This window comes from Ambystoma mexicanum, chromosome 3q (genome assembly GCF_040938575.1).
Source record: "Ambystoma mexicanum isolate Mex_15411 chromosome 3q, UKY_AmexF1_1, whole genome shotgun sequence".
NCBI classification, from domain to species: domain Eukaryota; kingdom Metazoa; phylum Chordata; class Amphibia; order Caudata; family Ambystomatidae; genus Ambystoma; species Ambystoma mexicanum.
In genome coordinates, this window is record NC_090926.1 from 680,852,048 (window position 1) to 680,879,181 (window position 27,134).

The window sequence follows — 27,134 nt, forward strand, 5'->3', positions numbered from 1 at the left end:
TTTTTCTGGGAATAGGAGGTGTATAGGAGTTTTACATTTCTCACATGTATGCTATTTACATCTTCTACATGTCTCATGAACATATGAACACTCACATTAAAGTCAGTTGTGTACATCTGTGGTATGTACATCTCCTATACATAAAAAACTCACATCGAACTCTGTCATGACATGTAAATCATAAAATATATAACTGTGTAGACAGTTTATATAGAGGATGTACATTCATTCTTCAAATGCGTGATCTGCCGATAGTTCTATTTTCTTCACATTTGTTTAGTACACCAGATCCAACCTGATGAGATTCCACCCTGATGAGATCTATGTGTATGCAAAAACAAAATTATCACAAAAATGTAAGCTGATGGTTATGAGGTATTAGGACCGAAAAACATACTTTTTTCCTTTGGGGAAAACTCCAGGTTAAAAAGTATTCAAAATACATTTAAAGCAATAAATGTTAAAAGTATGAAGCCCTTCATGAAGGATTCTGAGATTGTCCATGTCGAGGTAAATGTCTCCTAAATTTACTGTGGTTATTCCAAATTTTCCATGGAAGATTTCAAATTTTTTATAAATATTTATATATGTTCAGTGAAAATCTTTATTTAAGCCAGAGTGATGACGATCAGAATCATCCCAACAAAACCATGGAAACTCAGAGGTTGTGGTAAGTGACGATAATCTTCACTTTGAGTGCCCCTACTAGATATTCCCCATGATGTCATTTTTGATGACATTATTGGTCATTGTTGGTCCCAGCTGTGATCTCATGTATTTGCTCATGGGCCAAGCAACAGGAGTTGGGGGCTCTGAGTGAAGATGGTCGTCACCTTCCAGACCTGCCAAATTTCCAGGGTTTTGTTGCGATAAATTGGATCATCTTAACTCACTTAACTAAGGTCTTTTCACTGAATTTGAAGGTTTATTTTATGCTATATCTTCTCCAGGGACAGTCATGTTGCATCAACTATTATAAAAGGCAGAGACCCACAGGCCCTGGCCTATGATTGTGGCCTTAATTCCCCATCTAATAATTAACCAGATCCCACCGGCCACAACCTTAGGCCAGTTGCATCAATAAGGAAAATAGACCAGGGCCAAGGGTCTACGCCACAGCCCATATCCCTCTGATGAAAAGTTAACAAGTTCCCCCAACATTGGCCTTCACCCATGCTCAGTGGCCATCATCTGCAGCTGTTTCTACAGACCATGTTGCAAGAATAAAGCACAAAATACCATTGGCCAAAGTCCATGGCCAGTGGCCACAGGTATTTTTTGCCTAATTGATGTGAAAGGGTAGTTCTTGGGTAGTCGACTGGGCCTCTGGCCAAGGCCCAGATTCCCCTCACTATCAAATCATCAGATCGCATTGGCCGTGGGCACTTTCGCACCAGCACAACTGAACATGAATGGGCAACTAAACATTGGACCATGCCCATTTCCGCTCCTCCTTTTATTCTGCAGTAGTTTCCCCCAGAAAATTCCTGCCTTAACAAACCACAGTAAAATCAATTGGGGCTCATTACGAGTTGGGCGGTATCCCAGTGGTAAATCCACAGGAATACCACCCAGTGGAATTACTGTTACCGTCACCTGGTCGGGAGGAATCACTGCCAGATTACAAGGTGCAGTAGTAGCGTTCATCCCCATTTTATGAGCGTTCATTGGGGCATTTTTGGTGGAATTACTGCTGTGGTAATTCTGCTGATTTGTGGCAGAATTTACCTCCAGCATGTTCCTGGAGGTAAACCCCCCTGCTTCAGGGTCATAGTTGTAGTATGGCGGAGAGCCAATCATTTCCCGCACTGCCATACTCGTAATGGGCCAATGTCGCCTTCTTTTACCAAGCTAATATTTCCATTGATTTGCACTGATTGCCGATTGCATCAGTAATGGTAAAATGTTATACAATTTAAAAGTCTTCCCCATCCCCATTGCCACCCTCCATGTGTCCCTCCTCTTTCTATGTCTCCCCGCCTCCATCACTCTGTGTAAATCCTCCCTAACCATCTCCTTCTATCCTCTTTTCACTCACAAGTTCCCGTAACGCATGTGTTTACGATCGCATCTTGCAACGTTACCAAGGGAGTCGCACGGGAACTCTGCTGCATTAATGCAACTGGAAAAAAATATTCTGTCAAAAAATGAGCCCTCCAGCTCACCCCAAACTCTGTAACTACACTTGCGTTCCTCCTCCTTCCCTCTCCCCAGCTCTGTCCTTATTTGAAACCACTCCTTCAAATCCCGTTTTGAGCACTTGGCTTGTTTGGCTTCCTGCAGCATTTCCGCAGTAATTGCGTGCATTGAGCCAAGTAAAATGGCTGCTTTTCACTACTGAAAAACCTTACTTCTTCATTGCACCATGGGAGATACATGAACTTTTTTGGACTGCCGACACCCACTTCTCCAAAAACAAAATGCTCTTAAAAAATGACTGGACGGATTTACACCAAACCAAAAAAAAGGAAAATCAGCATTAACACAGACGTAACATACCCTCCCGTTTTTTCATGCAAACTCATTTGAATGCCCAAAAATATTTTCACGGCTTTGTAAATAAAGACAGAACGAGATTAGAAAATAGATCATGCTCCTGAGAATCAATAGCATCATATACACTAGATAAAAAGAGTACGACGTTGGGCACTCTCTACTTTGGTCCCGATAACCGTGTGTCATGGAAACATGTAACAGTATTTCCTCAAGTCTGACCTCTACAGGCCACCTGCCTTAACCTTGACCTTTTGACGTAATTCGGGTCTACTCATTGCATGATTATAGAGACAGTTTGTTGTGAGATGAAAAATAAAGCGTTTTGGGAAACTGTTCCTTCATATTTAAGGTACTAACCTTTTCTGGACTGCTGCAAAGTCATAGTTATACTACCCACAATTCCTACTCAGTTCTTCACCATGCTCTGAAAGACTACAAGGTTGTCTTTTTTTTTTACATGTGACGACTTCCATACTGACCACCTTTCTGCATACCTTGTAAGCTGGAATGAATACTTTGAGGGTACAACCTTCTTGACTGGGGGCCAAGCAAATGGTGCTAATTTAAGGACAGAGTGATAAAGGCACTAGAGTCCCTTTTCATTGTAAACACGCATTCAATGCTGTCTGGCTAAGGTGTATTAGAATACCATGGTTCTAAATTGACAGCATTTTTTTACGTGACCTCCACGTAAACTTTGCATTTGTCCACATGCACCCTAGTCTAGATGCAAAAATACTTTTTACATCTGGCATCTCTCTTGCTTTTAGGTGACATCTGCTGTACCAGTGAGGTCATGATTGATGTCAAACATGATGTCCTATGTGAGGTTTTCAGTAATATCATCTATGATGTCATCAGTGTGCCCTAGACTCCAGTGAGGTCACATATGAAGTCATAAGGGATATTATAAGTGAATATATGATGTTACCCGTCATAATATCAATGGGGAGGTTATAGGGATGGTGATTTAACTTTCAACTTCTGCTAAATTTCAGGAGGTTTATTGCGTTAAACTGAAATTCTAACATCACTTGAACGAAAAACTATTTACTAAATTTAAATGGTTTTGTTAGGTTATATCGCCAACCACATGCAATCCTTTTTTTTCATCTGATATCATAACTTATATTGTAACTGATAACTAATATCATAATGGTTATCAACGTGTGTTGTTACGACATGGTTTTCTTTTCCCTTGTGGGTCCATGGGTCACTATCCGTGGCCTGCAGCCATGATCATGGCCATTTTGACCGAGGCATGACTGGAAGCCATACCACTCATCCTACATTTTCACCAAAAAAGAAAGATTAAGAGAGTCTAGGAAGAGCAAACATGACTGGGATGAGGAAGGGGAAGGGGCACTGCAACAAGGAAGAGGCACAGAAACGAAGATGTAAAGCAATGAGGAAGCGGGACTGGGATGAGAAAGAACTGGGACAAGGAAGAGGCAAGGGGACTGTGACAGGAAACAGGGACTGGGATGAGAAGGAGGGACTGGGATAAATGTGATGAGGAAGAGTGGCTGTAACAAGGAAGAGGGGTGCAAAGAGGAAGAGGGATTACGATGAGGAAGAATGAGAGAGACTAATTAGAAAGAGGATGACAGACTGTTACAAGGAAGAGGGAGTGGGATAAGTAAGAGGTACTGGACCGAGAAAGAGGAAAAGGGACTGTGATGACTAGGAGAGACTCTGACGAGGAAGAGGGACAAAGACATGGAAGTAGGACAGTGATGAGGGAGTCTATACATATGTTATTATTTATTTTATATATGAGCAATGCTCCAAGATGATACCTTAGTTAGGCTAACAAAGTCATGCATTTGCAGGCTTTCATAATCTTCGTATTACTTCATCAGGCTTAGGAAGAATGAGGCTCTTGGAATAGCAGGAAACCTCAAGGATTCGCCTCTGGAATTTCGTATCTGTTTGTATCCGCTTCTGGTGTGTTTCCTTCACAAAGCGCCTTACACTTCAGACGCTCCCACAAGCATTCCACCAGTCACAAAGATTTAAGTGGGGTGCTGAAAATGACATGTAAACAGGCAATAGAAAGAAACACGGAAAGGCTGCTTTCAAAGAGCATGAAGGAGTGGGGTAGTGTCAGTAATGGCATGTGTAAACCTACTGAAGTCCATTCTATTTTAGATATCGTAAATTGCAGGTCCATCTCGACTAAGCCTGTTGCTCACCATGCCCACCTACGTTCAAGCTTGGGATAAGAAACGCAGCCAGTCGCTTAATTGTATTTAGTGAATCATTCAGGCTGTTGCCTGCCTTTTCAGTATTACCTCTAAAAGGCTGGCCAGACTGAAATAGAGCAAACCATTTGTCTCGCGCATCCTTACTTTGTGAAGGCTGCTGAGAAAAGGATACTGCCAAATTGAGTGTGTGCTTCACTACGTCTGTGTGGGAAAAGAAAAGAAAAACGGCCTGGCATGTAACAGGAACACTCACTAGCCTCCAGGAAGCTTGTGGGGCAGGGCTTTTAAAGAGCTGGGAGGGCTTGGGCAGGAGTGAGTACAGCAGCAGAACGTTGCCTCAGAGAAGCAGCTGGAGGTGGGAATGTGTCACAAAAGGGTCTGTAAATAGCCATGGAAAAATGTTATATGTAAAAACAGATCTATCTGGTTTGACCACTGGTTCTGCATGGGAGCAAATAATGGGAATTTGTTATCTGTGAAAGTGAATCATGAAGCCGTGTTGTCTGTTCAAACCAGTTCCAAGTGTATTGAAAATCTGCAAGCATTTGTATTCATTTATTTTTCTAGCATTTTCTATCCTACAGTTACCTTTTAGCACTTCTATTTTATAGTCATCAAGGGGGTAGTTTGGTTCAAAAAATTGCTCACTGATGGGCGTGTCTTTATTTCGTCACCTAATATTTTGTCTGTGTAGATTCATCCACTTATGTAGTTGATGGCCAGTTTCCCCAACATTGTAGCCCCCGAGCGGACGTTTCATATGCATAATCAGCTCCGCAACTTTGCTAGATGCACGTGCAACCTCTTGGAATTCCACCCCATGTGGGATATCTTGATTGTATCTGAACTCTAGATTCAAATGCTTATCCTGTTCAACGATTGTAATATGGAATAAGAAAAATAGTCATGTTTTCTTATTAGAAAAGATTGCAGGCACCACATCTTTACTGTTCATGGCTTCACCTGCCACACTCTTTCCCCCTTTTGGAATATGTTTTTTGGGACTCATTTTTTAACTCTTGCAGTCTATTGAAAACAAGTGAACACTGCAATTCTGCAACATAAATTGCTCTTAGACTTGTGCTTGCGGCATGCCTCATAACAAGCTAACTATCCATAATAAATGGTGACCATTGCCAACCTTTATTTTCCCCAAAGGTGTGTGTGTGTGTCGTAAGACGGTAAATTTGGAAAATGTAGTTAGATATTATGATAAATAGTTTCTAGGTTTCTATAAACAAAGTTAATATATACAGCACACCTAAATTGTTCACATCTTTACCTCTTTCACTGTTCCTCCTTTGGAGTTTTGAAATTGTTCTATTTTTTTCTATATCTCTTAAAATCCATAGACAGGAAGTGAACACGGCAATCCTGCAAACAGAAATGGCATCTACAATCACAATGTTTGCCTACCCTTGACAAACTATCTATATTAAATACAGTGTGAATATTGAAGTGCCGATCTTGTTTAAAAGATTATAGGGCTGATTCATGGAATTATTTGCGCCAAAAATGGGGATTTGTGCGCCATTCTGCCTGCAAATCCCCATTTGTTAAACAGGGATTTGCAGGCAGAGTGGCGCACAAATCCCCGTTTTTGGGGCAAATAATTCCATGAATCAGCCCCCATGTTTGGTGGCGTGGTACTTCACAGTATACCGAGATGTTATGGAAAATAGACTAAATACAGAACCCCTTCATAATTCATATCTTTCCCTCCTACTTCTGTTTACCTTTTCTGGAATTTTGATGTTTTTGTAGGGATTTTTTTTAAAGCTTTTTCTGTGCATTGTGACCACGTGAAGCTCATAATGCTACTCCAGTAATGAAACACTGAACGGATTCACACACCGCAAAATGGATCAACACATTAACAGTAATGCATTAGTATTATCTTTCCAATTTTCTTTGAATATAAATGATCTTTCTTGGAATTTAGTAAAAAAATAAGTAAAAATACATTTATATACAAAAAATCAAATAGTTACTTACATTTCCATGCCTCATCTGATTTAAACTGCAAATGAGGATCTGAAAATGACACTTGGTTTGAGGGTTGTGGTGGGTGGACTGTAAGGATTGAGGGAACCAGGAAGGAGAAAATAATAAGAGAAGTAAACACAAAATTAATTGTTTCAATTTATTTTCAATTGTAAAAACAATACCTTCAACCATTAGACACTGCCAAAAAATCAACAAAAACTAAAATAAAAAGGAAATAAGGTCATTGGCCACCATGTTGCATGCAGGCATCATTCTAGGCCCCAAAGGAAGACAACTAAACACAGTAGCATTAGTAGCAGTTGGTACACATCATACATATACCTTCTAGAACCCTTGCATCAGCAGACATGAACCACAACTGGTCGGGCAGAACCTCAGGCCCCATCATTAGCTGGTGAATGTGTCATTAATCACAGGTGCAGGTAATGATCTGAAAACAAATGGAACAGCAGATGCAGGTGATGTAGACAAAGGAGCTCTGACTCTGGAGGGTCACCAGCACAGCGTAGAACATACACTTGCCTTGATCCACCTCTGCATGTGCTTTTCCTTTCGGGATCCAAGTGGTACTCCTAGCCAAGGAATGCCAGTCCACAAGTACTGGCGTGGTATCTTTGAGAACACTCTGCATGTTACACATACATGACAGTTGCCTGCATCTTATCTTCTGGCCCCGGGTGATGAGGCAGCCTGGACTTCATGATGGTGAACCACTGCCTTGGTACATCCAATCTGTTTGGACGGTCCTTTTTCTTATCAGATATCCACCGTTTGACTGTTGGATAGAATTTTTTATTATATTTCTATCTATCTTCAATAAACCAACAACTAGTTCTTTGTATTTATCCACTAAAATACATGTTTTATTTGTCTTAAAAACATACTCCATTTAAAACAGACATATTTAATTAATTTGATTGATCAATTGTTGAGAATGTATCATTAGTTATCTCTCTCCACTTCACAACTATAGTACAAAACATATAATTTTTTGTTCTTGGAGAGAACCTGCAGCATTGACAACAATTCTAAAATGAACAATTGTGTAGGTTTTAATATTTTCACTCACTCAACCTTTTTACTTTCAAACCATTCATCCCAACATGTTTAATTCCACTTCATTCACTCGTTTGCATTCGCTATGCCGGAAATGTTTCAGGGGGATACAATTCAATATTGATCAAAGAACTTCTTTCTCTCTGCCATTATCTTAGCAAAACTCTGGGCAGTGTGGTTCAATTCCTTGCTATCCTTAATTATTCACAACAATAACGGTCTCTCCCTGAAACAGACAAAACATTGAGCTTGGATTAATGTTAACCATGCTTGTCACAACTTAATTGTATTTTCAATTATTTTAATTGAAAACAGCACAGGAGATTAATTCCCTTAATTTCTTTTACATCTTGATTCTCTCAGTGCTCACCTTTCTGACATGACACTGGTCTTCATTTGGGTGTTCCAACTCTCTTTCCAATTATTTGTGTGTAGTGCTACATATAGATTCCTATTCCCTACACACACACACTGCTATTGGAGATAAATCATGTTCCTTCTATACTCAATTTTTTAAAAAAAAATTGAAGACGATGGCCACCAAATATAGCTTATGTCATTACTCAGCGGAGTAACTCACCATCTGTCATGGTGCTGTACTGCACGAGGTACTGAGTCAGTAGGTTACAAGGTCTGTTGTTCAAAATATAGCGGTAACTTGATTCTTCTTAGATATTGTACCTCCTCTGTTATAAGGATGAGATACAAAACAACCCAAATTTGCATTGCTTTCTGCCAAACCTTTCTATTTTATCGAATACCTTTCACTCTTGTTTTACAGGGCTCACCTGTAACCAGTATTAGGAGTCAGGCCAATGTTTTTTACGACTTACCAATTTCTTACAACAAAATTGCGGCGTTCCTTCAAGCTCTTTAATCTCCCACAAGAAATATTCTAAATGAACTATTGTAAGAATAAGACACAGAACAGACCAAATGGGTAGAGTTCTCTGCCAAGCCCCTCAATTTCATAGAATATCTTCCATTCTTGTTTAGCCCAACTCACCTCCGCTAATATTTTGAGTTAGACCACAATTTAATTAGGTTTCCGATTTCATGTGCCACAACTGTAGCGTTGCTACGGGCTGTGTGCCTCGGTCGCTATTTGCACTTACTGCTGCTGCAAAAAACCTAGTGGCTCTGCTTCCACCATCACCAGCACGTTCTTGGAGCTAAAATCTTGCCTGCCAAGCAGGTTTTCTGAGGTGCTTAGCATTGTTCTAGAAGGTCAGACGTTTTATACTAGACAGGCTGCAATCGCCTTCTGAATCTATCCACGATGAGTTTGCCTCAGAAATGCATTCAAGAAGTTAACCAGGAAGCACCTGTGCATTCTTAAATTTAGCTGATCAGTAATTGGTAGCCAGCTAGTAGAGCTAATAGAGCACTGTTACAGTGCCAAAATGAAGAGCTATGGATGAATCGTGATCGCATGCTGGCCCACGGCGCAATAACAAGAAAGACTCTTTCTCTTTACATATACGCTGCATGAAAGAGGCCAATTAAGCACAATTCAAGGAAGACGTATGTGTAGTGTGTCATCGCTGCTCGGAACAAGAAAATATTAGGAAAACCAGTAAAGAAGGAGGCTACAGAGAGCTCCCAGCTCTATTAATGTCTCAGTCTCACCCTCAACCACAAAACAAAAAAGTGTCCTGACAGGTTCACTAAACATATATATAAATTTAATTTATAATAAACTTCTCAATACCAGAAATATGGCACAAGCTATCTAGTTTTCTGTGTCCACCTAAGTTTTCATAAGGATACATTTTACAAAAATCACCATTTTGTACTTCTGTTTAAGCATTATACAGAAGTGACTTTTTATTATTTCAATTATTACTCATAAGCAAGGTCTGTCAATTACCAAGCACTATTAACTCAACATAAATTCCAAATCAAGCACAATATGTACAAAAAAGAACCAATAAATATCCATGTTCATGTACACAGTATTTCATACAATGCAAAAGACAGTTATATACACACATTAGAAAAAAACATTTGAAAAAACTTTTTCTCAGAATAGTCAACACTATATAAATTTTGAAGTTGATAGGCCCCCACTCAGAGGTTGAAACCATATGTCTCTGGATTATAAATGTTCAGTTCCATTGGGGGCATTTTCAATTGGTTAGCTAAACTCAAGGTCTACTAGCTAAACTCGGGGTTTAATGAATAAATACATTAATATCTCATCTCACTCTGCTCATGTGGCTCGCTGGGCCTGTCCAAACCATCCCTCCTCAGAACTTTCAGATTTGGTACATCCAATCTGTTTAGACGGTCCTTGTCTTATCAGATATCCACCGTATGACTGTTAGAATTGTATATTATATTTCTATCTATCTTCAATAAACCAACAACAATATCTTTGTATTTATCCAAAAATATATTTTCTTATTTGTCTTAAAAACATACTCTATTTAAAGCAATTGTTGAGAATGTATCGTTAGTTTTCTCCCTCCACTTCACAACCATAGTACAAAACACATAATAATTGTTACAGTTAGAGTTGGGCGCAGTCGCGTGCAGTCTGTTGTATTGCCACAGCAAGTGTGCGGTCTCCCTCTGCACCACCTAATTTCCAATTGGGGTTGAGCTTGAACCAGTGCAAACAACGAGGAAGAAAGAAGCATCAGAAAAGTGACCCTCTTACTCATTGCAAGCGCTGCGGAGGTACCCACAATTTCACTTTATTTGGGGTGATTATCTGCAGAGTGAACATAAAACAGACCTCAATAAAAAAATGAGTTTCATTTTTATTTTTATTGTTAAATTTGATATTGCATGGTTGAATATCAGTTGCCAGGAAGCAGCCAACCTGCACTGTCCATTGCCTGTATGGTGATCTGCTGGAAGGAACAGCATTCACGATGCAACTTTAAATAAGTGCAGTGCCCGATTCATTGCCACTGTGCAGTCAACTCTAAGTGAGGGATGGGTGGGCCATCTTAGATTGTAGTGCAGTACCTTTGCAAAGCTGATCGGGCAGTTTCGGTCCTTCCAGAGGGAGTCACTGGTCCTGGAACAGAAAACATTGCAGGCTCACAATGATCTCCAGGTGGATTCCCATTACTGAGCAGGCTATCTATATTTCTCGGGGAATGGGAAGTAAGCTCTCACACCAGGAGCTGCCTATTTATTCAAAAGTACTTGAAAGAGTGGACATGTTTTCTTCTGGTCAGCAATGTATGACCCCTTAGCACTTCACTTTTCCGCACTCTTCTCTGTTGAGTTGTGCTCCCTATCGCTCGTGCGCTTGCAAGAGAGGGGCAGGTGCAGGAGGATACTGTGTAAAGGGTGTGGTAATATTACACTGGAGTCTGAAATACATATTTTTAGATACCGTTTTAAGCAATCCCATTTGCAGGACACTTGGTTTGCACCAGCGCCATGCCTCTAAAATTACTCATATTTCAGGCCCCTGCCATATATGTCATCAGAATTCAGGGTTACCAGGAATGTAATTCAGCATGCATGTCATCTTCAAATTTAAGGAAATTAAATGCAAATTCACGGTAAAGGTTGGGCTTTGTACCCTGTTTTGATGGAAATGGGTTGACATTAATGAGTAGGTTGCATGCTCACAGACCAACACAATTAAACTTCCTGTAATGCAATGCCTTCAAGGAACTTCACATTCTCATAACACTCGACTTCATTTTTGAAGCAGTATTATTTACATGTGTGATCTCTTTAGTGTGCATCAGGAGGTGTTCTGGGGAGGAACAAGTGTAGCGTGCAGAAAGAATGGCATATTTTCATAAAAAAGGAAGTCATCAATGACATTTGTGATGTCATCTTTGATGTCCTGGATGTTAGTCTTAGCAGTGCACGGTGGTGGCGCGAGTTATGGTTGCTTAGCTTACCATAACTGGTGAATTTCAAGGGTTTTTTGGTTTTACTTGGAACCATAATGTCCCTTTAACAAAGTTTTTTCACTGAATTTCATAGCTTTTTAGTAGCGCAACTTAACCATAACGTCCCTTTAACAATGTTTTTTCCCTGAATTTCATAGGTTTTTAGTAGCGCAACTTAACCACAACGTCCCTTTAACAACGTTTTTTTCACTGAATTTCATAGGTTTTTAGTAGCGCAACTTAACCACAATGTCCCTTTAACAAAGTTTTTTTCACTGAATTTCATAGGTTTTTAGTAGCACAACTTAACCATAACGTCCTTTTAACAAAGTTTTTTAACTGAATTTCATAGGTTTTTAGTAGTGCAATTTAACCATAATGTCCCTTTATTAAAGTTTTTTTCACCGAATTTCATAGGTTTTTAGTAGCACAACTTAACCATAATGTCCCTTTAACAAAGTTTTTTTCACTGAATTTCATAGGTTTTTAGTAGCACAACTTAACCATTATGTCCCTTTAACAAAAAAATAGTAACTTTGACTTTATGTACATGTAATATGGAACATACTGAACCACTTCTACTGAATGTAATGTCCGCAAACATTTTTGATGTGCGCAGACATATTCGGACAACAGTACCACTACCTAAAAAGTCTGTGGGGGGGCATGTTTCATTGTTATATTACAACATGATAACATTTAAAAAATTCACAAAGTAGTACACATACATATTATATGTAGTAATACATAAGACATGTAACCCATATATGTACCACACTAACCATTCATTTAAATACAATATATTCTAAAATGCAATATACCAAGAGAAGATAAATAGGCTTCCAACATAATTACCTGACAGACACTCCTCAACTAAGACCAAGACCAGACCTACAGACTACTCAGAACATATCTTACCTGAAATAGTAAGTGTACATCAATTCATATATTTATAAACTTTCTGTATTAGATTAAAAAAAAAATATTATATATTTTTTTTTCTCACAGAAATGTCTAGTACTCTGGAATGGCTAGAGGAGCACTTCCCACATGACGAAATGTCAGAAAATAGTGAAGCTAATGGTACACACTTTACAATGTAAACCATTTAAGTGTTATTATTTTATATATATTTAACATATATATTTCCTTTTGTACAGAGCATACCAAAATAGAAAATATGTCTGAAGAAACTGTTATGGAAAACACGCTTGACAGCTTAAAAGAAAAAATGGATTTATTATTGAGCAATTTTAATAATTTGAAAACCTTTGTTGAGGATCATTTTAAAACAAAAACCTCATACCATTGTCCCACATGTACTTGTCCCCCCTCAACATATCCCAGTCAATTATCCCCAAACCCTCTCCATAATCCAAAACGTTTTGATGAGACTTCCATCCCTTCTTCACCTGATATCAATCATGTTGAAACCCCTAATTCTCCTGTTTTAGTTTCTGTTTCTGCCTCACTTTCTCTGTCATAAATTGTTAATATATGTGAAATAAAGTTACATTTTTATATTGTGTTGTAATTACTTCCCATTTTTTATTTTTTTTAAAACAATGTAGATGTCCGCGGACAGCGCAGGTGTTCTGAAATGTTTGTAAATAAACGAAAATGGAGGTGTCCTGAAGAACAATATAGTTGTCCGTATTGTTCGCTAGCAAGTTGAAACTGTTCTAAGAACCTAATTGGTGTCCTGAAATGTTCGTAAATAAACGAAAATGGAGGTGTCCTGAAGAACACTATACCTGTCCGTATTGTTCGCTAGAAACACAAGCGGTGTCCTGAAATGTTCGTAAATAAACGAAAATGGAAGTGTTCTAAAGAACACTATACCTGTCCGTACTGTTGGCTAGCAAGTTGAAACTGTTCAAAGAACACAAGAGGTGTCCTGACATGTTCGTAATTAAACGAAAATGGAGGTGTCCTAAAGAACACTATACCTGTCCGTACTGTTCGCTAGCAAGTTGAAACTGTTCTAAGAACACAAGCGGTGTCCTGAAATGTTCGTAATTAAAAGAAAATGGTGGTGTCCTATAGAACACTATACCTGTCCGTACTGTTTGCTAGCAAGTTCAAACTGTTCTAAGAACCCAATTGATGTCCTGAAAATTTCGTAATCAAACGAAAATGGAAGTGTCCTAAAGAACACTATATCTGTCTGTAGTGTTCGCTAGCAAGTTTAAACTGTTCTAGAACATACGCGATGTCCAGAAATGTTCGTTTGATGTGTGATGCACTTTTAATTAATTCAGGACCCGAACACTGTCCGTAGAACAGCAACGCACATGCGCAAACCAATGTCCGTGCATTTGGTGTCCTGCGGACAGGAGCTTCCTTCGCGGACCTGTTCGCGTAGGGATCATGTGACTGCGCCCATGCTGATCGCGTGTTCTGAATGCGGGGCACTGTTCATGTTCTCGAACAATTTAAAAGTACATTTTCGAGTAATCCACAATATTTTTCCATAAAAATACATCATGGCACAAGTCCCACATAGTAATCCTGAGTTTCTACATATCTTTTGAAACTTTTTGAACCCTTTTTTGTGTTCGATCTGTCCGCGGACAGCGCTCATATCCGCGAACCGCGTACAAGCACCCCTATAAAAGACCACGCCCTAGAGCTTATTCTCATTGTGTGTCTGGCTATTCTTCAGAGCACAGCTATTTCTCGAGCAACTTGCTGATTCCACCATCAAGATGGCATCCATGGCTGCAGAACTGCCACCTGGTGCCGCACCTGCTTCAGCACCACCACTACCCCCTCCACCACCACCACCTTCCCAAGGGCCTGAAGAGGGGAACAGGAGTGAGAATGCAGAGGAGGAAGAAGAGGATGACGAGAATGAAGTAGAGGAAATCCCTACTACCCGCACTAGACGTGAGTCTTGGGTGTGGCGGTTATTTTCCTTTTATGGGAATGGTCCTAAGGCTCGTGCGAACCGTGTTATCTGCAATGAATGCAAAATGATACTCAGTTGCGGGAAGCACGGTTCGTACAGCTTTGGGACCACGACCATGAAGCGACACCTGAGGTCATTTCACTCTGGGGCTATTCGCAAGGTTGTACCTTGCGAAGAACGTAGTAGGTTGATTTCCTCTACTTCATCCTCTGTTTCTGATCCTGTCACCACAAGGACCACCTCTGTGGGACAGCGTCTTCCTCAAGCTGCCTCATAGGCCATACAGAATTCTGATGACCCTTACCTTTCGAGGGTCACAGTTGTATGTATGTACTGTGACACAGTACTCTGCAGGGGGGAGCGACTTCGGAGTGCTTTTGAGAGTATCGTCTCAGAGAACGAGAAGTCCTGCTCACTACCCAAATAAAACCCACTCTGGATCTCCCTCTCTCAGCTCACCCTTTCTTATCCTTGTGGTTGGTGTCCCCCCCTTTACCCTCCTTTCCCCTCCTCTCCTAGTTTGTCATGTCTAAAAAAAAAACAAAAAATATAATATTACAAAAATCAAAAAAAAATAAGGGTCTTTTCAGAGCCGCCTTTCACAGTTAAAAAATAGAAGTGAAGATAAATAAAGCAGGGCCCTTTGTATTTCTTAAAAGTTTGCGGACAGTTTGCAAACATTAAAAAAATTGGGGTGCTACCCTATTGTTACCATTGCATTTTTCTCTGGGAGGAAGTGGTGGCTCTGAAAAGAGCCTTTGGGAGGTGTTTGTATGTCAAAATTATAAATACTTAACACCTACTTCAAATTGGATGCTGTATGTCTAAAAAAGGTTGTAGTGCATTTTGTACCTTTCTCAGAAAAATCTGATTGCCAGCATAAGTAAGATGGACTCCATCTCTGCGAAAAATGTATGTACTACGAAACATAATATTTTCATTATGAAAAGAGGGCATGCCAAAATCTCTTAGAAATGCACAAACATCCTTATTAACATTGCAACTTGCTTTTTCCATTTGTGGACCAAATGAAGAAGAACGAAGCCACATTTGTCTCTGCGCAATCCATGAAAATATTACTTGAGAATTAGAAACATGTCGATGACTTTCCCAAATCCTTCTTTCATAGCAAATTGCAAAGAAATTCCAGACACATGTCCTAAACTGTTCCCTCCACAATGAATTAAAATTATGTCTGGATGTTGCTTTGTTTCCAAAGTAGCACAGAGAGGTAGCAAGTCCAACCACTTCATTCCACGTACTCCAGGCCAGTGTACTTCCACATGTGGAAATCCAAGATCTACAGCGACTCCACCGCTTTGTGCATGCACCTTCAACCAATGTATCCACGAATCTCCCAAAATCCAAACAATCTGTTTTCTGAAACACACAGCCATAGCTATCTGTTGTTCTCTCAGCAAAAAGAGTATCTGAGAAACTCTCTCCTGGCACAACACACCCACTAAACTTTCCTGACCAATCCCTTTCACTGCTCATTCTCATTTGCATGACTTCTGAACCCAAGAATCCCCGGATGTAACTCCCGATGTCCCGAACTACCGCCATGTCCGCGAACATATCGTAACATGAACAGCCCTTCTACCATTTCCACTTCACTCTCTGTGCCATTCCCTCATTGGATGTAGCTAAGAAATCACATGACCATGCGCCAATCACATTCAAGACCTCTACATCTAACTGCATCATCATAGATCAGCACTGCAAATGTACTGTGAATCTCTTCGAGTACAAGTGTCATATCATTGGCAAGCACCATCTACAAGAAATACTGTACAAGTCGACAAGATTTCTACTTACAGCTCCATGCATATCCATATGCATGAACACAAACTACAGGTATGCATATTTTCTGTACAGTACATGAACACATTTTCAAACTGACTTTTAGCTTGTGTAATCTGTAAAATTAATCTACTGTCTTTTTTCCAAATTTCTAAAATCAACTATCACTTATAAACCTTTATACTATTTACTTTCTTAATACACACACTATCAAATCATGTTAAACTAACATTTTTTAAATGAAATGTATAGACTACATATATTGAAACAAAATTACATGCATGCACACTCTATGTTCCAATCTCAAAAAATAATACTTATACAATTACATTTATTTATTTATTTATTTGATTACTTTGATTAAAGCATGACATTAAGGCACTATTACCTAGAACAGCTTAGTTACAGAAATGGTGGTATTCAGTGGTACATTTTGAATTTCACAAGACATACTAAAGATATGTCTTTTGTTACAGTTAGTCATTGCAATACAATTTGTTCATTAAGAACATATCATGTATTGAACTGGTGCGACGTATCTTATGTGATTGAGATAGTTTTAATGGTTTTAAGGAAGGCGCTGAGGATTTCAATTAAAAAAATCAATATCTAAATTAAAAACAATGCAATATACAAACAAAATTACTAATTTGTTCCTTTTACAATTGCAGTGAAGACCATTCTCCTGAAAAGAAGCAGCCGAATTTCAAGAACAAAGAAGAACTAAGAATTAAGCTGCTCATTTTAGAAAAAAGTAAGTAGAATATCACCGTAATATTTGTATTATTACTCAAACATACTGTAAAGTTAATTCATGCTATTTCTGTGCCTAAAATAGAGATTGTGCACCATTCTGTCCAAAAATCCCCATGTCTTAAACAGCAATTTACAGCCAGAATGGCACACAAATTCCTACTTTTGGACACACAAATTACCCAATTCAATCGCTAGAATTTTCATATTATAGAACAAACAACTGTTTTTATTGTATACATTAGATTTACTATTTGTACTTCTCCACACCACTAGCTTATTTTGTTCTGTCATCTGAAACTGAGTTTAGTAACATATTAATTGAAGAATACACATCCCTACTAGTTGTAGTCCCCAATGCACAATCAGACACCATTACATACTTCATCTTACTCAAACACTGATGCACACAGCACACATACATTGCAGAACACTCCAAACCATACCTTCTTTATTTTTATCAACAGACCCTAAAGAATGCCTACCAAAAGTCAAGTCCGTAGAAAGCAACGCAGAAGTAGAGCAAAGGAAAATAAAAGTGTCCAACATAAGCATCCATCTTTAGCAGAATTTGTAAAAAAAGTTCAAACAAAACAGCTAATACAATCATTTAGTGAAACACAAGAAGTTTCAAGTACAAAAACGTTGCCTTCTCTATCAAAATGTAAAACAAACCAAAAAACCAAAAAACAATTAACAGAAAATCAGCTATCACTACAGATAAAACGACTTCTTTAAATTTTAATATAGTGCAAAGTAAGCATACCAAGAAAAGTATTTTAGCCAAAATGTTCCATCACAAAGTCCTTCAAAATCTTATAAAAACAGGAGAGAAATCAGGTTCAATGCTTAAAACCTATCATAGGAAATTAATTTTAGAAGCGTTGATAGATAGTGCAATTCTTCTCAAAATAAAGATATTTATTTTAGTGTTAAACAAAATGAAACCACTAACAAAACTAATAACTAAATTACAAAAAAGACTTCTCAATAAACGAAAAGTATCTGCGGAGGTGAATGGAGTCACACTACAAGCACAGAACCATACTTTAATGAAGAAGCGTACAAACAAAAACAAACAAATACAATTGCCATACATAGCAGTGGTCGAGGTTATGAAAAAGTTAATAATACCATTATGGAACAAGAAGTACTCCTTACAAAAATATGCCCTGAAAACTTAGAATTACCCCTCCATTCAACTGAATCAGAACGTCTAGTGTACAAATGGCCATGCAAGTCAATATGTAACATTCCTAAACAATTTTTCAAGTCTTTACGCCAATTCCTCAATCAATATGTAAAAAGCAAAGACAAAATCAAAATTAAACTACTGCAAAATATGGATACCTGTCCAGTGTGCAAATACACAGGACTACAAGGACATTCATTGCCCTGCATTACAGGACCTACTTGTAAAACCACCTTCCATGATATCAAAAAAATATCAACACATCATTCAACTATAAGAAATCTAGTCTATAAACTGTACTATGCTAAACGTCCTGCTTTAGCACTAGCAAATTGAAATAACATTCTTCTACATGGTACAGCAAAAGACCTACTTCAAGAAATTGACTATATCCAGAAAAAAATATTTTGGAAGTGAAAGCCATTTACAGAATGAAATAGCTTTAAATGAAATTAGCAACAATTCTACACATGGCAACCTTTTGCTAAACACATACAAAAAAGAAATACTAACATTTAAAAGTACATCAGCTAAAGTACCAAACCATGCATGTGTCTGTTGCCGCAGAACTTTTTATAAATGTAACACGAAAACTGTAGACCTATCATATGAAATAGAAGACAATGAAGATTCTAAATGGTTTGAATTAGCTCTCTACCGTGTAGCAGAAAACAAATACGAAATAAGTGACCCCTTAATACTTTGCAGTTACTGCAGTAAAAAACTTGACAACAACCAAACTCCTTCACGTGCTATCACAAATAATGGGGAATTATACCCACTACCAAAACCCCTACAACAACTTAATTTATATGAGAGCATCATAATTCAAACAGTACACCCATTTCAAGCAATAATACGCCTTAAACCAAAAACAGTAAAATTACCTCCCTCTGAATTGGTAAAAGGCATTCGTGGAAAAGTAGTTTATTTACCATTAGATCTAAAAGAAAATGTGCATGCTCTAGGAGTGCAACGTCCAATGCAGCAATCTTTAATTATCTTAGTAAATGGAGTACCTACAAAAAACAAAAACATATGACAACAGCTGGTAGATTTACATAAAGTTAGACAAGCCTTACTGTATCTTAAAGAGAAAAATGAATATTACAAAAAAATTAATATAGAAGAAAACTTGAAAGATACAACTGAAATAATTCAAGAAACACAAGAAGCTGGTCAATTTGAGCTACTAGATCCTGCTACAATATCAAATACTTTAGACCATTATACAATTCATCGTTTGCACTCTAATGACACCATAGAAGATGCACTGGAAACATACCAAATGCGTCAAAGAAAAGGATCACCAATCAGCATATGGGAAAAAAGTATAGAAGCACATGCTTTTCCTTTACTCTTTCCTAGTGGCAAAGGAGGAAGGTATGATGATAGACCTATTCAAATATCAGCTTCAGAATACCGCTCATTACGGATGTATTCTGAAGATCCCAGATTTAGACAAAATGTGGAATACATATTCCACCTACTCTTTGAAAGTGAACTAGCAACTTTATGTTACTGGGTTGCACACATATTAAAATCAGGATCCCACTTTCAAAATATGACAGCTACACAATTATTACAAAAAGTGCAACAAAAGGATGAGGTTTTACAATCAAATATTACAAATCTATTAGCAAATATGCGTGGTACTAAAGAGTACTGGTTTCGACATCACGGAGATGTACATTGTATGATCAGAAACCTTGACCCACCCACTTGGTTTGTTACATTAAGTTGTGCAGAATATGCATGGGAAGATTTACATGATTTCCTACGCATATCAAATAAAAACAAAACAAACATAGATATACTAACACCAGGAGATCTTTGTTCTTTGGATCCTGTTAATGTTTCAAGATATTTTCACCATCGCTTCATTGCTATGCTACATTTTATTTGTAATAAAACTGTTCCTCCCCTTGGAGAAGTGCAACACTTCTTTTGGAGAAAAGAATACCAAGCCAGAGGAGCACCACATATCCACATGCCTTTATGGATTAAAGATGCTCCTAAATTTGGTCAAGACAGTGATGCCACTGTTTTACAGTTTATTGAAAAATATGTCACTTGTGAAATTCCATCAGAATCCACAAATAGTGATCTTCATGCACAAATTTTACAATTTCAAAGACATAAATGTGGCAAATATTGTCGTCGCAAATACAAAAACAAAGGGAAATGCTACACCAAATGCCGATTTGGTTTCCCTAGACCAGTTACAAATACAAGTCAAGTGAACAACCTCATGTCTTCAGTTAGACATAGTGTTAAATGTAAGTCATCTAAAAATACATATTACATAAAAAGAAAAGAAGAAAAAAATATCAATGATTATAATGCAATCATTGCCCACTTATGGAATGCAAACAAAGATGTGCAGTACATTCCAGACAATTCTACTGCAGTTGCACGATATGTCACAGCTTACTTAACCAAAGCAGGAAAGACAGAGCTCCAAGACCTCTGGAATGACCTGTCATCAGATAAAACAGTGTCTAAGAAATTATACAGCTTGTGCATAAAAATGCTCTCCCATAGAGAATGTGGATCATATGAAGCAGCTGATCGTTTAACTGGTACTGCATTGTATGGTAAATCTGAAAATATAGTATGGCTAAGTCTTGGTCCAGCTAAATCTAGAAACATACGAAGATATAGAAACAGAAGCCAAACATGATCCCAACAGCCAAGCCATTTTTAAAAAACAATGTATTGGACACATACTACCCAAACAGAAGTAATACTTTGGAAACCATGTGTCTATACCACATAGCCCAAAACTACACATACAAAAATAATATAAAACCTGATGAAAAAAGGTAAATACAGAGTGACAAACTGTGAAGGCAGCTTAGTTAAACTCATTAAACCAAATTTAATTAATCATATCAAATTGTCATTGAAGACTCCTCAACATAAAGAAATGTATTACATGTCCCTGCTACAACTCTTTAAACCATGGAGAAAAGAAGAAGAAATACTAGAAAACTATGACTCATATGAAGATGCTTTCAAAGCAAATGAAAGCACTATAACTGATGTAAACTTTACACAATGCAAAACAATGTTGCACAATGAACAGCAACACGAAGAAGAACTCCAGGCCCAACTAGATAAAGACACTCCTGACAGTAGTCAACCTTCTGTAACAGGAAGCCAAGAACCACTGGGAGAACCACTAATAATAAATGAGGCAGAATTAGCTATGATAGAAGTAGAAAACACCATGTGTCAGTATAAAGATAAAGAAGACTTCACTATACTACAATCAAAACTAAACAACAAACAACGTAGCATTTTTGAAGAAGTAACAAAACAAATTTGCATATGGTGTATAACATGAAAATAAAGAATGTTCCTGCCATAATTATAAACCTATACTACTGTACATCAGTGGTGAAGCTGGTTCTAGCAAAACATTCCTAATCAAAATCATCAGTAAATTCCTTCAACAATTGACAAACAACAAACTGTCAGCTGTTGTCACTGCCCCACAGATTTAGCTGCCTACAACATAGGTGGTGTCACTTTACACCGATTACTACTATTGCCAGTAGAACACCAGAACAAATTAGACTATTACAAACTTTCTGCAGAAGCTGCAATGGAACTACGTAGAGTATTGAAACGAATGAAAATGCTACTAATAGATGAAGTGAGCATGGTCTCCAACCTAATGTTGGCTTTGATTCACCTCAGATTACAAGAAGTACTGAAAACAAACTATGAAGAGCTCTTTGCAGGAAAACACATTACTGTTTTCGGAGATCTTCTTCAATTGACACCAGTAAAAGGTGAGCCTATTTTTAAAACATTAGGACACAAACTCTGCCGTAAAACTGTTGGCAGCATTGGAAATGTCAACCTTTGGCAACGTTTCCAATACAGAGAATTAACAGAAAACATATGGCAATCTGCAGATCTCACTTATGCCAACATCTTAAAAAATAGTTGGTATACTCTCTAAAGAAGCAGAAACAATACTGAAAGCCCGGCAAATTAATGCATTTTATGGCGATAATGCATGTGCTACAGATGTTATGGAACAATTAGCCCACAAAAATGTCAATTGTATGGCCTTAATGCCAACTCTTGCAAGCTGTTTCAAATTCAATGAAATAATGTTAAGTAAAGAAATGAAACCAATAATGGAAATTAGCGCCACAGACAAACTAGATTTATATGGTATGACACTACCTATGTGTGATCAAGCCACAACAAGACTAAATAGTTTAGAAAAATCAATCTCAAACACAGCAGGTTTAGAAAAGATATTAAAATTATCCTTAAATTGCAGAGTAATGCTTAAACGTAACCTTGATGTGGACCAATGACTAGTAAATGGAGCACTGGATACAGTTGTTGGCTTTCAAACATACCCACATGACAACAAAATTCAGTTTGTCAATATACTCTTTGACAAACTTTCAGAAGTTAAAAGGATAGGACGCTCAACTGCTCGATTCCTTCTCTTCAAAGACATGTATGTACGCAGAGAACAATTTTCTCTAACTCTTGCATACGCAGTCATGATTCATAAATCAGAAGGTCTTACCCTAGACAAAGCAATGATAGATATTGGTAACAGTCTTTAAAGAAGGCATGAGCTACGTAACACTATAACGCTTACGTACACTTGACGGTCTATTTCTAATCAACTTTGATGCAAGTAAAATAAACGCTGATGTTCCTTGCATTTTAGAATACAATAGAGTTCGCTCACCATACACTCCCCATCTAAACACATATTCTGTTCAACAAAAAGTAAAACATTATAAAAGAAAAAAAAATCAAACAGAAAAGCAACAGGATGTCACTGCAAATCCTCCAAAGAAAGTAAAAGAAAGTAATACTTCATCAAGTACCTCAAGCAAAAGAGAATCAATTAGGGAAAGTAAACCAGGTACTTCTTCAAAGAAGGAAGACAAACTCCAAAAAAAGCAGTCAGATACAGAACTACCTGGTCCATTTAAGCTCTCAAATATAGTTGGTGTAAGTTGCTACGCAAATGTAGCAATGAATATTCTATTTCAATTACCACCAATTGTTGAAAACATGTACTTACACAGTACAGACCCATTGTGTTTTCAAATGTTAGTACTTCACAGAAATGCAGCAAACAATCCTGACGACACGTATAGTGTTTATGGAATAAGACAACAATTGGACTACTGTGCTGGAATGGTGAAATTCACTATAAACTCACAGCAAGATCCACAAGAATTTTTAATTTACTTACTACAAGTACTGGAAAACAAAAACATACCTATAAATGAAATCTTCCAGATTTCATACATGTGGAAACATACATGCACTCTCTGCAACAATGTGACACAAGAAGAAATCCCCAATGAACGCTTCGTATATATATCAATACCTAATTGTGAATCCATTCCATTTCAGCAACTTGTACACAATGCAAACCATGGTAGATTATGTTCTACCTGCAATTCAGATAATCGTTCCACGTTAGTAATACAAACACATAGTAAATATGTAATACTAATGCTTCTACGTTACAATGCAGATGGTACCAAAAACAACTGCAAGCTGACTGGATTCCCACATGGTCAAATATCACTTGGTAAGAAAACCTTCACAACAATAGGAATAATCTACCACGCAGGAGCCACAACCAATTCAGGGCACTACACTGCATATATAAAAACTAAGAGGCCGATTCATGGAATAATTAGCGCGGCGCAAGTGGGCAAAAACGTGCGAATCGCAGAGGAATAGCGAAAATCGCAGTGCAAGTGCGAAAATCGCACGAAAAGCAGCGCACGTCGATTCATGGAAGGCCGTGCGCGAGAAAACCAGCGGATGTGCGATAAAAAAGTGCGCGGCGCACGTTGGCGCACGTTGGCGCACAGGCCATCTAACAGCGTGCGCCAGGTCACAGCAAAAATCGCACAGGCCACAGCGAAATTCGCACATAGCGCGGCGCACGCAATAAAAGTAGGCGGAACACGGGCGTAACACTCGGAATGGGGAACAACTTGCCAAAACGTGGGCGTCACGGGGGAAGTACAGGGCACAAGTGCGCGGAACGCCCACACGCTCGCCTACAACACGTATTCATGGAATAGAATAGGGGAAAAAAGCGCACGCTCAAACCAGCGCACAGGCACAAACACGACCGCCACAAGAAAGGAGGCGGTAGCGTCTCTGCGGCTGTAAGAAATGTGCGCCAAAAGGTGCGCCAACAAATAGCACCTATATACTGCCATGATGAATGTCCCATACTGTGGCCCTCCAGGAAAAATGACGTGCAAAGGGGTACCCACAAACACGGACACCCGCTGACAAAAAATACGTGTGCATGTATACCGGGGTGCGCGGGAAGTGTCACACGCGATTAGCAGGGTACGTGCATCACAGGGGTTCGCGTGAAGTTCCTCACGCGATCGGGCCTGGGGGAGCGGGCTACGTGTATTTCAGGGGTTCGCGTGAAGTTCCTCACGCGATCGGGCCTGGGGGAGCGGGCTACGTGTATTTCAGGGGTTCGCGTGAAGTTCCACACGCGATCGGGCCTGGGGGAGCGGGCTACGTGTATTACAGGGGTTCGCGTGAAGTTCCACACGCGATCGGGCCTGGGGGAGCGGGCTACGTGTATTACAGGGGTTCGCGTGAAGTTCCACACGCGATCGGGCCTGGGGGAGCGGGCTACGTGTATTACAGGGGTTCGCGTGAAGTTCCACACGCGATCGGGCCTGGGGGAGCGGGCTACGTGTATTTCAGGGGTTCGCGTGAAGTTCCACACGCGATCGGGCCTGGGGGAGCGGGCTACGTGTATTACAGGGGTTCGCGTGAAGTTCCTCACGCGATCGGGCCTGGGGGAGCGTGCTACGTGTATTTCAGGGGTTCGCGTGAAGTTTCACACGCGAATAGCCTGGGCGCGTGAATTTGAGGGGTGCGCGGGAAGTTCCTCACGCGATCGGGCCTGGGGGAGCGGGCTACGTGTATTTCAGGGGTTCGCGTGAAGTTCCACACGCGATCGGGCCTGGGGGAGCGGGCTACGTGTATTACAGGGGTTCGCGTGAAGTTCCACACGCGATCGGGCCTGGGGGAGCGGGCTACGTGTATTACAGGGGTTCGCGTGAAGTTCCACACGCGATCGGGCCTGGGGGAGCGGGCTACGTGTATTACAGGGGTTCGCGTGAAGTTCCACACGCGATCGGGCCTGGGGGAGCGGGCTACGTGTATTACAGGGGTTCGCGTGAAGTTCCTCACGCGATCGGGCCTGGGGGAGCGTGCTACGTGTATTTCAGGGGTTCGCGTGAAGTTTCACACGCGAATAGCCTGGGCGCGTGTATTTCAGGGGTGCGCGGGAAGTTCCACACGCAAATAGCCTGGGCGCGTGTATTTCAGGGGTTCGCGGGAAGTTCCACACGCGAATAGCCTGGGCGCGTGTATTTCAGGGGTTCGCGGGAAGTTCCACACGCGAATAGCCTGGGCGCGTGTATTTCAGGGGTGCGCGGGAAGTTCCACACGCGAATAGCCTGGGCGCGTGTATTTCAGGGGTGCGCGGGAAGTTCCACACGCGAATAGCCTGGGCGCGTGTATTTCAGGGGTGCGCGGGGAGTTCCACACGCGAATAGCCTGGGCGCGTGTATTTCAGGGGTTCGCGGGAAGTTCCACACGCGAATAGCCTGGGCGCGTGTATTTCAGGGGTTCGCGGGAAGTTCCACACGCGAATAGCCTGGGCGCGTGTATTTCAGGGGTGCGCGGGAAGTTCCACACGCGAATAGCCTGGGCGCGTGTATTTCAGGGGTGCGCGGGAAGTTTTACACGCGATTTCTGCATGGTACGTGTATTTCAGGGGTGCCGGGGAGTCCCACATGTGATTTGACCTGTACACCCTCCACGGCCCCTGCAGGCAGCCCACACCACAGGGGACTACCCTGCATCCCTGGTCATGTCCCGCAGGCAGCCCACCCAACATGGGCATGCCCCCCAGCAAAGGCACATGTCTCCTTGAACTAATGAACACCAACACATGTCCCCTTGCACCCCCACCCCCCAGCACTGTGGGGCACATGCCAGCAGTCCCCCACCCATGTCCAACTCATGTCCCCCACCACCCCCACCCCCCAGCACTGTGGGGCACCTGCCAGTAGGCCCCCACCCATGTCCAACTCATGTCTCCCACCACCCCCACCCCCCAGCCACCAGCGTCACCCTCCACCAGGGCCCCACTCATGTCTCCCACCACCCCCACCCCCCAGCACTGTGGGGCACCTGCCAGCAGGCCCCCACCCATGTCCAACTCATGTCTCCCACCACCCCCACCCCCCAGCACTGTGGGGCACCTGCCAGCAGTCCCCCACCCATGTCCAACTCATGTCCCCCACCACCCCCACCCCCCAGCACTGTGGGGCACCTGCCAGTAGGCCCCCACCCATGTCCAACTCATGTCTCCCACCACCCCCAGCCACCAGGGTCACCCTCCACCAGGGCCCCACTCATGTCTCCCACCACCCCCACCCCCAGCACTGTGGGGCACCTGCCAGCAGGCCCCCACCCATGTCCAACTCATGTCTCCCACCACCCCCACCCCCCAGCACTGTGGGGCACCTGCCAGCAGGCCCCCACCCATGTCCAACTCATGTCTCCCACCACCCCCAAACCCCAGCCACCAGGGGCACCCTCCACCAGGCCCCCACTCATGTCACCCACCACCCCCACACCCCAGCAGTGCAGGGTCACCCTCCACCAGGGCCCCACTCATGTCTCCCACCACCCCCACACCCCAGCAGTGCAGGGTCACCCTCCACCAGGGCCCCACTCATGTCTCCCACCACCCCCACCCCCCAGCACTGTGGGGCACCTGCCAG